The 12725-nt window shown below is 39.2% G+C and overlaps 1 long non-coding RNA gene across 1 annotated transcript in view; it reads left to right on the top strand.

Annotated features, from left to right (window-relative positions):
* Positions 1-8015, top strand: part of LOC130295275 (uncharacterized) — a 67783-nt gene extending 59768 nt beyond the window's left edge. Inside the window, exons 2-3 of the long non-coding RNA XR_008848759.1 lie at positions 2384-2550; positions 7843-8015. This is a non-coding gene — a long non-coding RNA (uncharacterized LOC130295275). The remainder of the gene's footprint in view (positions 1-2383; positions 2551-7842) is intronic.
* Positions 8016-12725: the final 4710 nt, after the last annotated feature.

The raw sequence follows: 12725 nt of genomic DNA, 5'->3' as shown, positions 1-12725 counted from the left end.
TCTCCCATAGAGATAGGTACATAGAGCGAGCATATCAGCTGCTGCTTCGTGTGGGGGGGCAAAAGGCTTGACTTCTGGGGAGAGTCGGGGTACCAAGCTGGAGATAACGGGGTGATCCCAGCAGTCAGAACCCCCCTCGAAACTTGTCCCCCATCCTTTGGATAGAGTATAAATTGTCCTGCACGATAGTACACCTTTAAATGGTCACTCTCATTAAAACAATTTTTTTTCTATTGCACTCCTTATGGTAAATAAAAAAGATTTCTAATATACTTTGTTTAAAAAAAATACGAAGTTTTCTATGTTTTATTTGGGCTTAAAAAAAGCTCAAGAGCACATTTTCCCCCATCTTATACACAGACTTAGGATCGAAGTCCAAACACAGAAAGTGCTGCCTGGAGTGCTGAGGGGGATGTGTCCAGCCAACAGCATATGGCAGTTAAGTGGGAGAGGAGCTATGATTGGATGAGGCTGGACACACCCCCCTCAGCACTCCAGGCTGCACTTTATGTGTTTGGACTTCGGTCCAAAGTCTGTGTATAAGATGGGGGAAAATGTGCTCTTGAGCTTTTTTTAAGCACAAATAAAACCCCGCAATCAGACACTTATCCACTATCCACAGGATAGGGGATAAGTTTTAGTTTTCCTGAGTACCCCTTTAACAAAGATGAACTGATGAAACCTCCCCGGCTGCAAGTGAAAAACTTTTTACTTTTACAGCATCCTTTTTTTAACTGCCTCTCTCGCCATGAATCAATATATATATATATATATATATATATATATATATATATTTAATATTTTTTCTTTTTCCGGAGAATTTTATTGTGTTTTTGATAGATTTTTACTACTGATAGTTGAAATGAATCACCTCCATAAAACAGGCTGTAGAATATTGTTTTCATGCTCGAATCATTTCTAAATTAATGTTTTTACGTTTGTTGTTCACATTATGCAGATATTTTTTCCTTAGTTTTTTTTAAAATGAGTATCATTTAACAAAAAGGGCAAAGTTTTCGCACTCTCTGATATAAAGGTATATTAACAATGCGACTGTCAACAAAGTGGCAGGATCAGTCTTGAGGAAATCTTGAAACAGCTAAGTGGAATTTGCATAAAATACCGTAGTTGCGGCGTTATTATTCACCATTCTTTCGGTGACAGACGTGTCAAGGTCTCAAAGCCTTAAAGAACAATTACGCTATTGTATCCCTCCTAGGATTTGAGGGGTGTGTCTACGGTGAAAAAGTGCTATTAATGCAATGAAAAGTAGTTACTCGCAATGCAAGGGGCTCTTTACCTCGTCATTTTACAAAGAATGCCTGGGCTTTGAGTGTCTTAAAGTATGTTAATTCAGCTCTTATTTTGTGCTTTAAGAAATAGCGGCTAATAATTAATAGCTGTAACAATTTTGACATTTGCATTACTTATAAATATAGGATCTCAATGGGACCATTCGCGATTGAGTTAAACTGAAATATTTTTTCTTTTTTTTTCTATATATGTTTTATGTGCTGATTGTAAAACAAAGTTAAAAAAAAGAATAATAATAATAAAAAAATATATATATACATATTTATAGCTACCGTATATATATATATATATATATATATATACACATATATTTATCTTAAAACAATAAAAAAGTAATTATAATAATAATAATAATAACAATATATATATATATTATATATATATATATATATATATATATATATATATATATATGTCTACATATGGTATATTTATAATAGGGAGAAGAACAGCACACCTGTAGAGATGTTCCAAGGCTATGCTGCACGCAGTTTCTGGAGCCCAGGTCAGGAGCCCACCATTTAGACAGCAAAAAAGGATCTCAGTTCTGAGATCTGAGCTGCTATGGTATATTTATAGCTATATATAGAAATATATATATATATATATATATATATATATATATATATATGTATATACCTCCAAAAAAGAAAAGCGGCACTCCAATGGCAAAAAAAATTGTGTATTTATTAATATATATATATATATATATATATATATATATATGTTAAAAAAATGTATATATATATATATATATATATATATATATATATATATATATAAATTTTATTCCCACACAAATTTTGGGGACAAAACTAGTAAGTCAATCTGTTGCTTTAATTTGTTTTAGTTAAAAAATAGATTAATTAATACTATATAATAGTATGTAAAAAAAATCATATATATATATATATATATATATATATATATATATATATATTGAAAAATATATGCTTGAAAAACACCTAATTGAAAAGGTCAAAACATTGCATTTATATATATATATATATATATATATATATATATATATATATATATACATATATATAATTTTTTTTTTTTCCTACAGGAATTGTAAGGACAATAATAGACCAAAACAGGAACTAATCAGTCAATCCATTACTTGCATTACTTGAGCAAGCCGGCTTACGTTAACATGTCTGCACATTAAAACAACGAATTGATGGGTAATGTGTCATTACAGCTGGATGTTCTCAAAAAGCTGCTGATCCAGAGGTAATTTTTTATTACACCTGCTGGTTTCTCAAACATTTGATTTGATGAGGCGTTAATGTTTTGACTTTTTCATAGCAAAAATATAACTGGAAGACATAAAAAAGAGAGCAATGTTTGTAGGAGGGAGAGAAAAAAAAAAAGAACTGACTGGAGAGTAAAAAATAGGACTCTAAAAGTATTATTATTATTATTTTTTTTTTAGTTTTAGTAGTAGGAGAAAAGTGTAAAGTAAGATAAGGTTTTCTTTTAAAGATCATATATTGAATAAGTTAAAATACTGCACGTAGAATCAAGACATTGATACAGTAGTAAAACAATTTACCCCATCCTTATCTACTCACTTACCCTAAAGCAGAACAAATTTGCATTGTTAATGATATTTTAATGTTAGAATATTTACATTTTATTTAACCAAAATTGTGTGGACATTGTGATGTATAGGATAATATTACTACATAGGCATCACACTTTATAATTATTTGAATATACACCGACTAGCTAAATCATTAAAACCACCTTAAAGGGGTACTCCGCCCCTAGACATCTTATCCCCTATCCAAAGCATCTGATTGCGGGGGTCCTGCCGCTGGGGACCCCCGGGATCTTGGCTGCGGCATCCCAGACATCCGGTGCACGGAGCAAACTTTGCGATGGGGGGGTGGAGGCTCATGACATCACGGTCACAGCCACTCATGCCATCATGGCCATGCCCCCTCAATGTAAGTCTATGGGAGGGGGCGTGACGGCCATCACGCCCCTTCCATAGACTTGCATTGAGGGAGCGAGCGTGGCCGTGACGGCACGAGCCTCCGGAGCTGCACCCGACACTCAAAACAAACATCGGGTGCAGCAGGGAGATTGTGTTGTCCCCAGAGGCAGACCCTCGTGATCCTTTGAATAGGGGATAAGATGTCTAGGAGTGGAGTACCCCTTTAAGGTATGGACTCCATTGATATCTAAAGGTTTCCTGTGGTATCTGCACCAAGACATCAGCAGTAGATCCTGGAAGTCCATGGATCAGACTTGTTTCTTCAGAACATCCCAAAGATGATCGATCAGATTGAGGTCTGGGGAATTTGAAGATCTAGTCACCACCTTCATCTCTTGGTCATGTTCCTCATCCCTGAACAATATTTGAAGTGTGGCTGGGGGCCTAATCCTGGTGAAATAGGCCACTGCCATTAGGGGATCCCATTGCCATGAACATGGGGACTTTGTACAATGGTTAGGTAGTTGGTACGTGTCTCAGTAACATCCACATGATGCCAAGACCTAAGGTTTCCAGCGGCTTGACTTCTTTTCATGGTCCATCCTGGCACCATCTTTTTCCTAGGTAAATGATGCACACACATCCACCCATACAAAGGAAGACATGATCCATCAGACCAGGCCACCTAACCCCATGCTCCAGTTCTGAAACCCACTTTTCGCTGAATGTTCTTTTGACGGGGGTCAGCATGGGCGCAATGACTAGTCTGCAACTACGCAGCCCCATACACAGCAATCTGTTATGCCCTGAGTGATCTAACACCTTTCATAGCCAGCAATAACTTTTTCAACTTTTTTTGTTCTACAGCAGCTCTTCTGCGGAATTGGGCCAGATGGGTGAGCCTTCACCCCCTTCCTACATACACACTTGGTCACCCATGATCATGTCTTCAATCACTGGACCACTTCCTTGGACCACTTTTGGTAGGAACTCTTCACTGTTTACCAGGTACTCCCCATAAGACTGAGTGCCCTGGAGATGCTATGACCCAATCATCTAGACATAATAATTTAACCTTTATCACAGTCGCTCAGATCCTATTAGATGTCGAATTGTATTTAGCTTTGCAACCACATATCGAGAGGACAACTCTTCAAAAGAAAGTTGCACAGTGATCAGCTGATCTATGCAAACTGGCCCACTAATACTCCTACAATAAAGGAATATATATACCGGTACAGCTGGCCTGTCCGTGTATTATGTAGATGACTCTTTATATGAATGGCCAATATAGGGTTAGACATATATTATTTTGCAACATTTGTTTTTTTTTTGTTTTCACGCAGTGCACTTTATGGTAAAAATATAATCTTCTCTAGGTCAAAATGATACTCAATATATATAGTTTTTTTTTGAACACTATCAGCATTTTTGATGTTTGGTATTTTTTTTCCTGTTTAATGTGCAGGACATAAACATTATACCTTAATAGCTTGGACAATTCCACACATGGAGAATACTAAATCTGGTTATTAATTTGATCATTTATTTTTTTTGTCAAAAAGGGGTGTTATGGCTGAGGTGAAGTGGATCCGCTGTACTTGTGTGGATGATGACGTGGAATGTAACAAGGACTGGAGTCTAAGGTGCTGCTGGTTTTCACCAGAGGCCCCACAAATCCGGATGGACTTGCTGCGGCAGGTGGCACCCAGGTCGCTACCTCTGATACGACTTGTGCACACAGGCGGACGAGGTGAAATGTGGTACTGGAAGGATAAGGCAAGGCATAGTCAGGACAGGCAGGAAGTCAGGGCAGGCAGCACAGTAGCAAGGTCAGGTCAGGTAGCAAGAGGTCAGAGGGCAGGCGGCACAGGAGTAAGGTCAGGATACATAGCAATAGGGTCAGATACATGGCAAGGCAAGACACAAACTGAACGCTTTCTCTTAGGCTGATAAGGCACAAAGATCCGGCAAGGGTCAAAAGGAAGTGCTTTTACTTATAGGATCATGTGCTTCCTGCATGCAGACGCGTGCCCTAGGAGGTGGGGAGGCACACGCCGGCATGCAGGAAGCACACGGGGACGAAGAGGAAGGTGAGGAGTGGAGGGCTGGATGCGATCACATGATGCACATCGCAGCACTGACAGTACGAACAGTGCCGGGCAAAGGAGAAGGAGTGTGTCCACGGCCAGCATGTCTGACTGTGGCGCAATTCCAAACAGGGGGTTATATATAATTGTTAAATCATTATTTATTTTTTTTCTTTTACACTTTTAAAGTCCCCATAGGACACTTTTACATGCCAGAAAGCATTCCCTGTACAATGAGTAGTAGAATTGAGCAGTGAAATTAGCGCTACACTGATACGGCTTGCCTCTCCTAGGCTGTATCACTGCAGTGTGGATCTGTGTGCCGGAGGAAGGTAATGTGACCCTTCACCATCATTTTAGCTCATCAGACTCCCTAGATAATGTTGCAGGGGTCCAATGAGCCCCATGAGCCAACCAGCATGTATAATTTCATGCTTTAGATGCCATGAATGACATTAGTCTGGCTACTAATAGTTCCTGTGCTCCTGTACTCCTGTACTCGCTTCAAAGTCACTTAACACTCCAAGGCTTATGTTTACGCCCAATGTCCTTAACAGGTTAAAACATTTTTTAATTTTTTGTTTTTTCAATTTTTTGTCCCCTTAGGGAACTTATATATGCAATCATTAGTCTGCATTAACTATTCAATGCTATGCTTTTGTGTAGCATTAAACAGTGAATCTGTACCTTAATACTTTAGATGCCGTGAACGGCATTAAACACAGCATTTAAAGGGTTGATGACAGGGAGAAGTGGGATCATAGTCATTTAACACTCCATAGTGTATAAAGTCCCAGAAGGCAAGAGCGTACATGTATGCCCTGTGTCATCTAGGGGATATTTGCTATTGGCATTACTGTTATTAAATGGGTATTGCGGTTTTAGAAAAATGTATTTAAATAAGACGATCGTCCCAAGATATATACCATAAATCTTATATATAAAAGGAGAAGACCTGACTCACTGACTCATCAACGCCCAGCCTAAACCCTTGGACCCAGAAACCTGAATTTTTGCACAGGTGTTGTAAGTAAGGATTTTTCAAAATTCCACCCTTAAGGGGGTGAAAAAGTTTTTTTTTTTTTTTAAAGTCCAATACAAATCTATGGGAAATATATGTTACTGCATAACTTCCAAATGGCTGGAGATATTTCGATAATACTTGGTCACATGTTACTTATATGTCCACTTAAAAAATAAGATAGTTAATTTAACCCTTAACTACCCCCATTTGTGAGGGTCGTGGTTTTTGTTTAAAGTCCCATGCAAATCAATGGGAAATGTATGTTCCCACATAACTTCCGTACGGCTGGAGAAATTTCAATACCTGGTACACATATTACGGGTCGGGATAGGAGGTCAGGATAGGAGGTCGGGATATGAGGTCGGGATAGGAGGTCGACATAGCAGCTCGAAATAGGAGGTCGAGATAGGAGGAAGGGATGATCGGGATACAAGGTTGGGATAGGAGGTCAAGATAGGAGGTCGAGTTAGGAGGATGGGATATGAGGTCGAGATAGGAGGACAGGATAGGAGGTCGGGATAGGAGGTCGGGATAGGAGGTAGAGATAGGAGGATGGGATAGGAGGTTGGGATAGAAGGTCGGGATAGGAGGTCGGGATAGGAGGTCGGGATTGGAGGTCGAGATAGGAGGTCGATATAGGAGTACGGGATAGGAGGACGGGATAAGAGGTCAGGATAGAAGGTCGGGATAGGAGGTCGAGATAGGAGGTCGAGATAGGAGGATGGGATGGTCGGGATAGGAGGATGGTATAGGAGGACACGGGATAGGACGTCGAGATAGGAGGTCGGGATAGGAGGTTGGGATAGGAGGACGGGATAGGAGGTCGGGAAAGGAGGATGGGATAGGAGGACAGGATATGAGGATGGGATAGGAGGTCGGGATAGGAGGTTGGGTTAGGAGGTCGAGATAGGAGGACAGGATAGGAGGACGGGATAGGAGGTCGGAAGAGGAGGTTGGGATAGGAGGTCGAGATAGGAGGACGGGATAGGAAGTCGGAATAGGAGGTCGGGATAGGAGGTCGGGATAGGAGGTCGGGATAGGAGGTCGGGATGGGAGGACGGGATGGGAGGTCGGGATAGGAGGTCGAGATAGGAGGTCGAGATAGGAGGACGGGATGGTCGGGATAGGAGGTCGAGATAGGAGGTAGAGATAGGAGGAAAGGATAGTAGGACGGGACAGGAGGTCGGAATAGGAGGTCGGGATAGGAGGACGGGATAGGAGGTTAGGATAGGAGGTCGGGATAGCAGCGGAGTACCCCTTTAAGTTTGGACTCTCTGCATAATATTTCTGTGACTCTAACATTGACTCACGAAAAGAAGATCTGTCAGTATATCAAAGAATTTTTCCTATGTTGGGCGGAATTCACTATATATATATTTGCAATTGAAATCAGAAGGCGAGGACATAACTCTACAGACAACACTGACGTATGACTCCAATGAATGTTCAGTTCTTCTTGTGTCTTTTAGTAAAATAAATGCCCCTGATGCCTCTTTACTGGAAAGATATGGGAATCAAGCAGTTTTATGTAATTATTTGACGGCAGGATCATTTGACGGCAGGATCTTTCTTAAAGGTGTAGCACCATTGTAATTACATGAGCCGTCATGGAGAAATTAATCAACCAACTAACTAGTTAATGTAATGTTTACTGGCTTAATCAGAAAATGAGAGGTAATTATACATGCATATATCTAATGTAGCCATTAATTATACATGCGCCCGTATATATTTATGTAATTTACAGCACAGCTGTCTAGAAACTGGATTTTAATCGAATATCTTATAGTTTTTGCTGTTTATACCTAACACTACAAGCACCAACTTACAGGATATGAATGGATGAGCTACAGGAGCCTCTATTAGGTATATATAGATACATATAGAACTGTCTATGATTATCTCATCTATTTTATTTACTGTGAAAAATAGATAGAAATAAGAAAGATAGATAAATATGAGATGATAGATAGATATGAGATGATAGATAGATATGAGATAGATATGAGATAGATAGATAGATAGATAGATATGAGATAGATAGATATGAGATACATATAGAACTGTCTATGATTATCTCATCTATTTTATCTACTGTGAAAAATAGATAGAAATAAGAAAGATAGATAAATATGAGATGATAGATAGATATGAGATGATAGATAGATATGAGATAGATATGAGATAGATAGATAGATATGAGATAGATAGATATGAGATAGATAGATATGAGATGATAGATAGATAGATAGATAGATAGACAGATAGGTAAGAGATAGATATGAGATAGATAGATATATAGATAGATGGATGAATAGATAGATAAATACTGTATAATAGATTCATGCTGGATGGAAAGATGGATATAGAGGAAGATACATGAATAAATACAATAGATAGATATGAGATAGATAGATAGATATGATGTAGATATGTGAAAGATAGATAGACATATATGTAATAGATAGATATAAGATAGATAGTAAATATTAGATAATAGATAGATATTTAGATAGATAATAGACAGACAGACCGACAGATGGATACTGTATATATGGATGGGTAGAGATATGATCTTTCATAGATTGATGGAAAGAAAGATGCATATACAGCTAGACATAAATAAATAAGACAGACAGACAAATAGATAGATAGTATATGAGAGATAATAGATAGATATGTGATAGATTAAAAGATAGATATAATATAGATAGATATGTGCCCTCCCTGATCAAGACTAGATCTTTAGTGACAGACCATTGTGTCCTATGAGAGGACCACACCCACCCCAGAGGACCACCCCCGATCCCAGAGGACCACCCCTGGCTCCAGAGGACCACCCCTGCCCTAGAGGACCACCCCCAGCTTCAGAGGACCTCTCCTGGCCTCAGAGGACCACCCCTGCCCTAGAGGACCTCCCGCAGCTCCAGAGGACCACCCCTGGCCTCAGAGGACCACTTTATAGTCATCTTCATCATTTCTTTCCCTATTTTTTATGGCTCCAATGTTTCGATAATGAAAAGTTACACACAGTCTGTACTAGTAGTTTATTTTTCCTTGTTCCACAATAGAAAAGAAAATAATAATATTAGAATTCTCTGCACTGCTGAGAAAAATTAAATTTTCTTCCAAAATGTTTTTGTTGTCCTTGTTTTGCATTTTGAGTTTCCAAAAGTCAAGTATAGGGTAACCTTGTGTTCTGAGTGCATTAATTATAGAAATACCAAGTCAGGGGCACAATGTGGAGTAAGGAATTAAAAAAATATTACAAAAAAAACATTCAGACTTGGCATTCCCCAGCTTTAATTACAAATGGCTGCAAAAAAATCAAATAAAAAATAACGCCGGCGAAACGACCTTGCATTTGTCCCCAGTTTGTCACCTAATTGTAACCAAGTCAAAGCCAATGTACACCATTTGCGCTCAAGGTCAGAAAGTTGGCTTGAAGGAGAATATGCAATTCAGTTTCCTGCCACTTACAAAAACAAACAAATAACGTTCACAAAGAGCAGCATTCATGGGAAGAGAATGGGCCCCGATGTATGTCTTCTGATTAAAACGCCGCAATCTGACATCTGTCCTCGCCAGAGAAGATGCTATCCAGGGAATTTATCTTCTTATACCTAATAATGTTATTTACCGTTTATTTATTTATTATTTATTCATTATATATATATATATATATATATATATATATATATTATTTTTATTTTTTATTTATTTTTTATTTGCACAATGCATTTGAGTTCCGTAGTGTCAGGTAACCTGATAACATATGTATAAAAATTCAAGAATCAATTTTAAAACAATACCTTATCCTAATATACCGGGACTCCTTTCATCTGACATCCAATAATCCAGAAGGTCTGGAAAGCCATCACTTTGTTTCTAGAGCGGAATAGTGATATACTGAGGATTTTCGCATAATCAGAAAAAGAAGGGAAAAGAACAATCTAACGCTGGTCATACACCATATTAAAGGGGTACTCCGGTGAAAAACTTTTTTTTTTTTTTTTAATCAACTGGTGCTAGAAAGTTAAACAGATTTGCAAATTACTTCTATAAAAAAATCTTAATCCTTCCTGTACTTATTAGCTGCTGAATACTACAGTGGAAATTATTTTCTGTTTGAAACACAGAGCTCTCTGCTGACATCACGAGCACAGTGCTCTCTGCTGACATCTCTGTCCATTTTAAGAACTGCCCAGAGTAAAAGGAAATCTCCATAGCAGACATATGCTGCTCTGGACAGTACCTAAAATGGACAGAGATGTCAGCAGAGAGCACTGTGCTCTTGATTTCAGCAGACAGCTCTGTGTTTCAAAAAGAAAAGAATTTCCTCTGTAGTATTCAGCAGCTAATAAGTACTGGAAGGATTAAGATTTTTTAATAGAAGTAATTTACAAATCTTTTTAACTTTCTGGCACCAGTTGATTTAAAAAAAAAAAAAAAAAAAAAAGGTTTTCACCGGAGTACCGCTTTAACCTCTTAAGGACCGCCAATACGCCTTTTTACGGCAGTCTTTAAGGGTACATATTCTAGCCCGGTGAGGCTAGAATAAGGCATCATGGCTCTTCCGTGAAGTGATCTCGGGAGCTCAGCCATATTCATGATAGCTGGGCTCCAGCTGTAACCACCAGAAATGGAAAAACCTCAGCTCTAGGTAGCTTAACCCTTCACATGCTGCGGTCACATCCTGTGAAGTAGCCCTGGCGATCCCCAGCCCCTGCAATCTTCAGCTTGTTTCCATGACCGCTAGGGGTCTTGAGAAGGCCCCCAAGCTTGCCATATGTGTCTGTGTACCCAGCCGTGGTTTGTATCAAGGCCGGCTACATGCCTGTCAGCATTATGCACTATGTCAGTGTTTCCCAACCAGGGTGCCTCTAGCTGTTGCAAAACTACAACTCCCAACTTGAACAACATCCATTTAAAATGTATAAATAAAATTAATGGGTGACATTAAAAAGTACAAATTGTCCCTCAAAAAACAAGTCCTCATATGGCTTTTTTTTGACAAAAAAGGGTAAAATTTTCTAGTTCTGGCTTGACTTGTAGTTGTTGCGGTGACTCCATGGCCTATCGGTTCTGTCTTTCTGGCCAATTAGGCGACTTGTGTGACCACACATGGTCAGCTGCTTATTTAAAGGGGTACTCCACTGCCCAAACATTTGGAACATTTTGCTCCAAACGCTGCGGGGGTCATGGCATCACGGACACGCCCCTCATGATGTCATGCAACACCCCCTCAATGCAAGTCTATGGGAGGGGGCGTGGCAGCTGCCCCTCCCCCTCCCATAGACTTTCATTGAGGGGGAGTGGCGTGACATCATAAGGGGGTGTGTCTGTGACATCACGACTCCCGCAGCCCGCACCCAGCGTTTGGAGCAAAACGTTCCAAATGTTTGGGCAGTGGAGTACCTCTTTGAGCCGCAGCGTGCTATCACACCACGCCTGTAAAAGAACATTGCTCCAGTAGGTAATGTTTATATCCTGCATCTGCATTCATACTGATTACCTGTTTTTTCTGACCCCGGCTCTGTCTTTGGATTTCTCTCTAGTTCTTGTCTCTGCATATTACTGTCCTCTTGGTACCCGCTTGGCTTGTTGAGAATCCTTTGCATGTGTTTGTCTCCCTTTAGTATTGTTATAGTGGGTATTTACCTTCCGCTTCCTGACTTGATGTCCCAGCACTTAGTTAGGAAGGTATTAAAGAAGGGTCCCGGCACTCAAGATTCTTGCTCAATCTTTGTTTGTTTATTTATCCATAAACATAGTACACATCACAGTACACGTTACGGCTCATCAGCCTTTGTCAACTGTGTATGGGTATCAGTTAGGACGCACTTTATATGACATCATCCGACTCACAGATAACACGTTATCACAATTAGTGTTGAGCGGCATAGGCCATATTCGAATTCGCGAATATTCGCGAATATATGGACGAATATTCGTCATATGTTCGCGAATATTCGCATATTCGTAATATTCTCGTTTTATTGTCGCATATGCGTACAAATTCGCGTATGGGAAAATTAACATATAAAAAATTAGCATATACAAAATTAGCATACGCGAGAATTCGCATATGCGAAAAGTAGCATATGTTAATTTTTGCATTTGCGAATTTTCGTCCGGCAGTCTCACACAGTAGTATTACAGCCTTCTTTACACCACATAAGCTGGAAGCAGAGAGGGATGATCACTGTGATGTGTGCTGTGAAGAAAATAAATATAAAAATAAACGAATATTCGTAATTACGAATATATAGCGCTATATTTGCGAAATTCGCGAATATGCGATATTCGCGAATAATATTCGAATTGCGAATATTCGCGAGCAACACTAATC

This window comes from Hyla sarda, chromosome 11 (assembly GCF_029499605.1).
Source record: "Hyla sarda isolate aHylSar1 chromosome 11, aHylSar1.hap1, whole genome shotgun sequence".
NCBI classification, from domain to species: Eukaryota; Metazoa; Chordata; class Amphibia; order Anura; family Hylidae; genus Hyla; species Hyla sarda.
The sequence above is the reverse complement of the archived record's forward strand: the minus strand, read 5'-3'. Positions and strand labels throughout refer to the sequence as shown.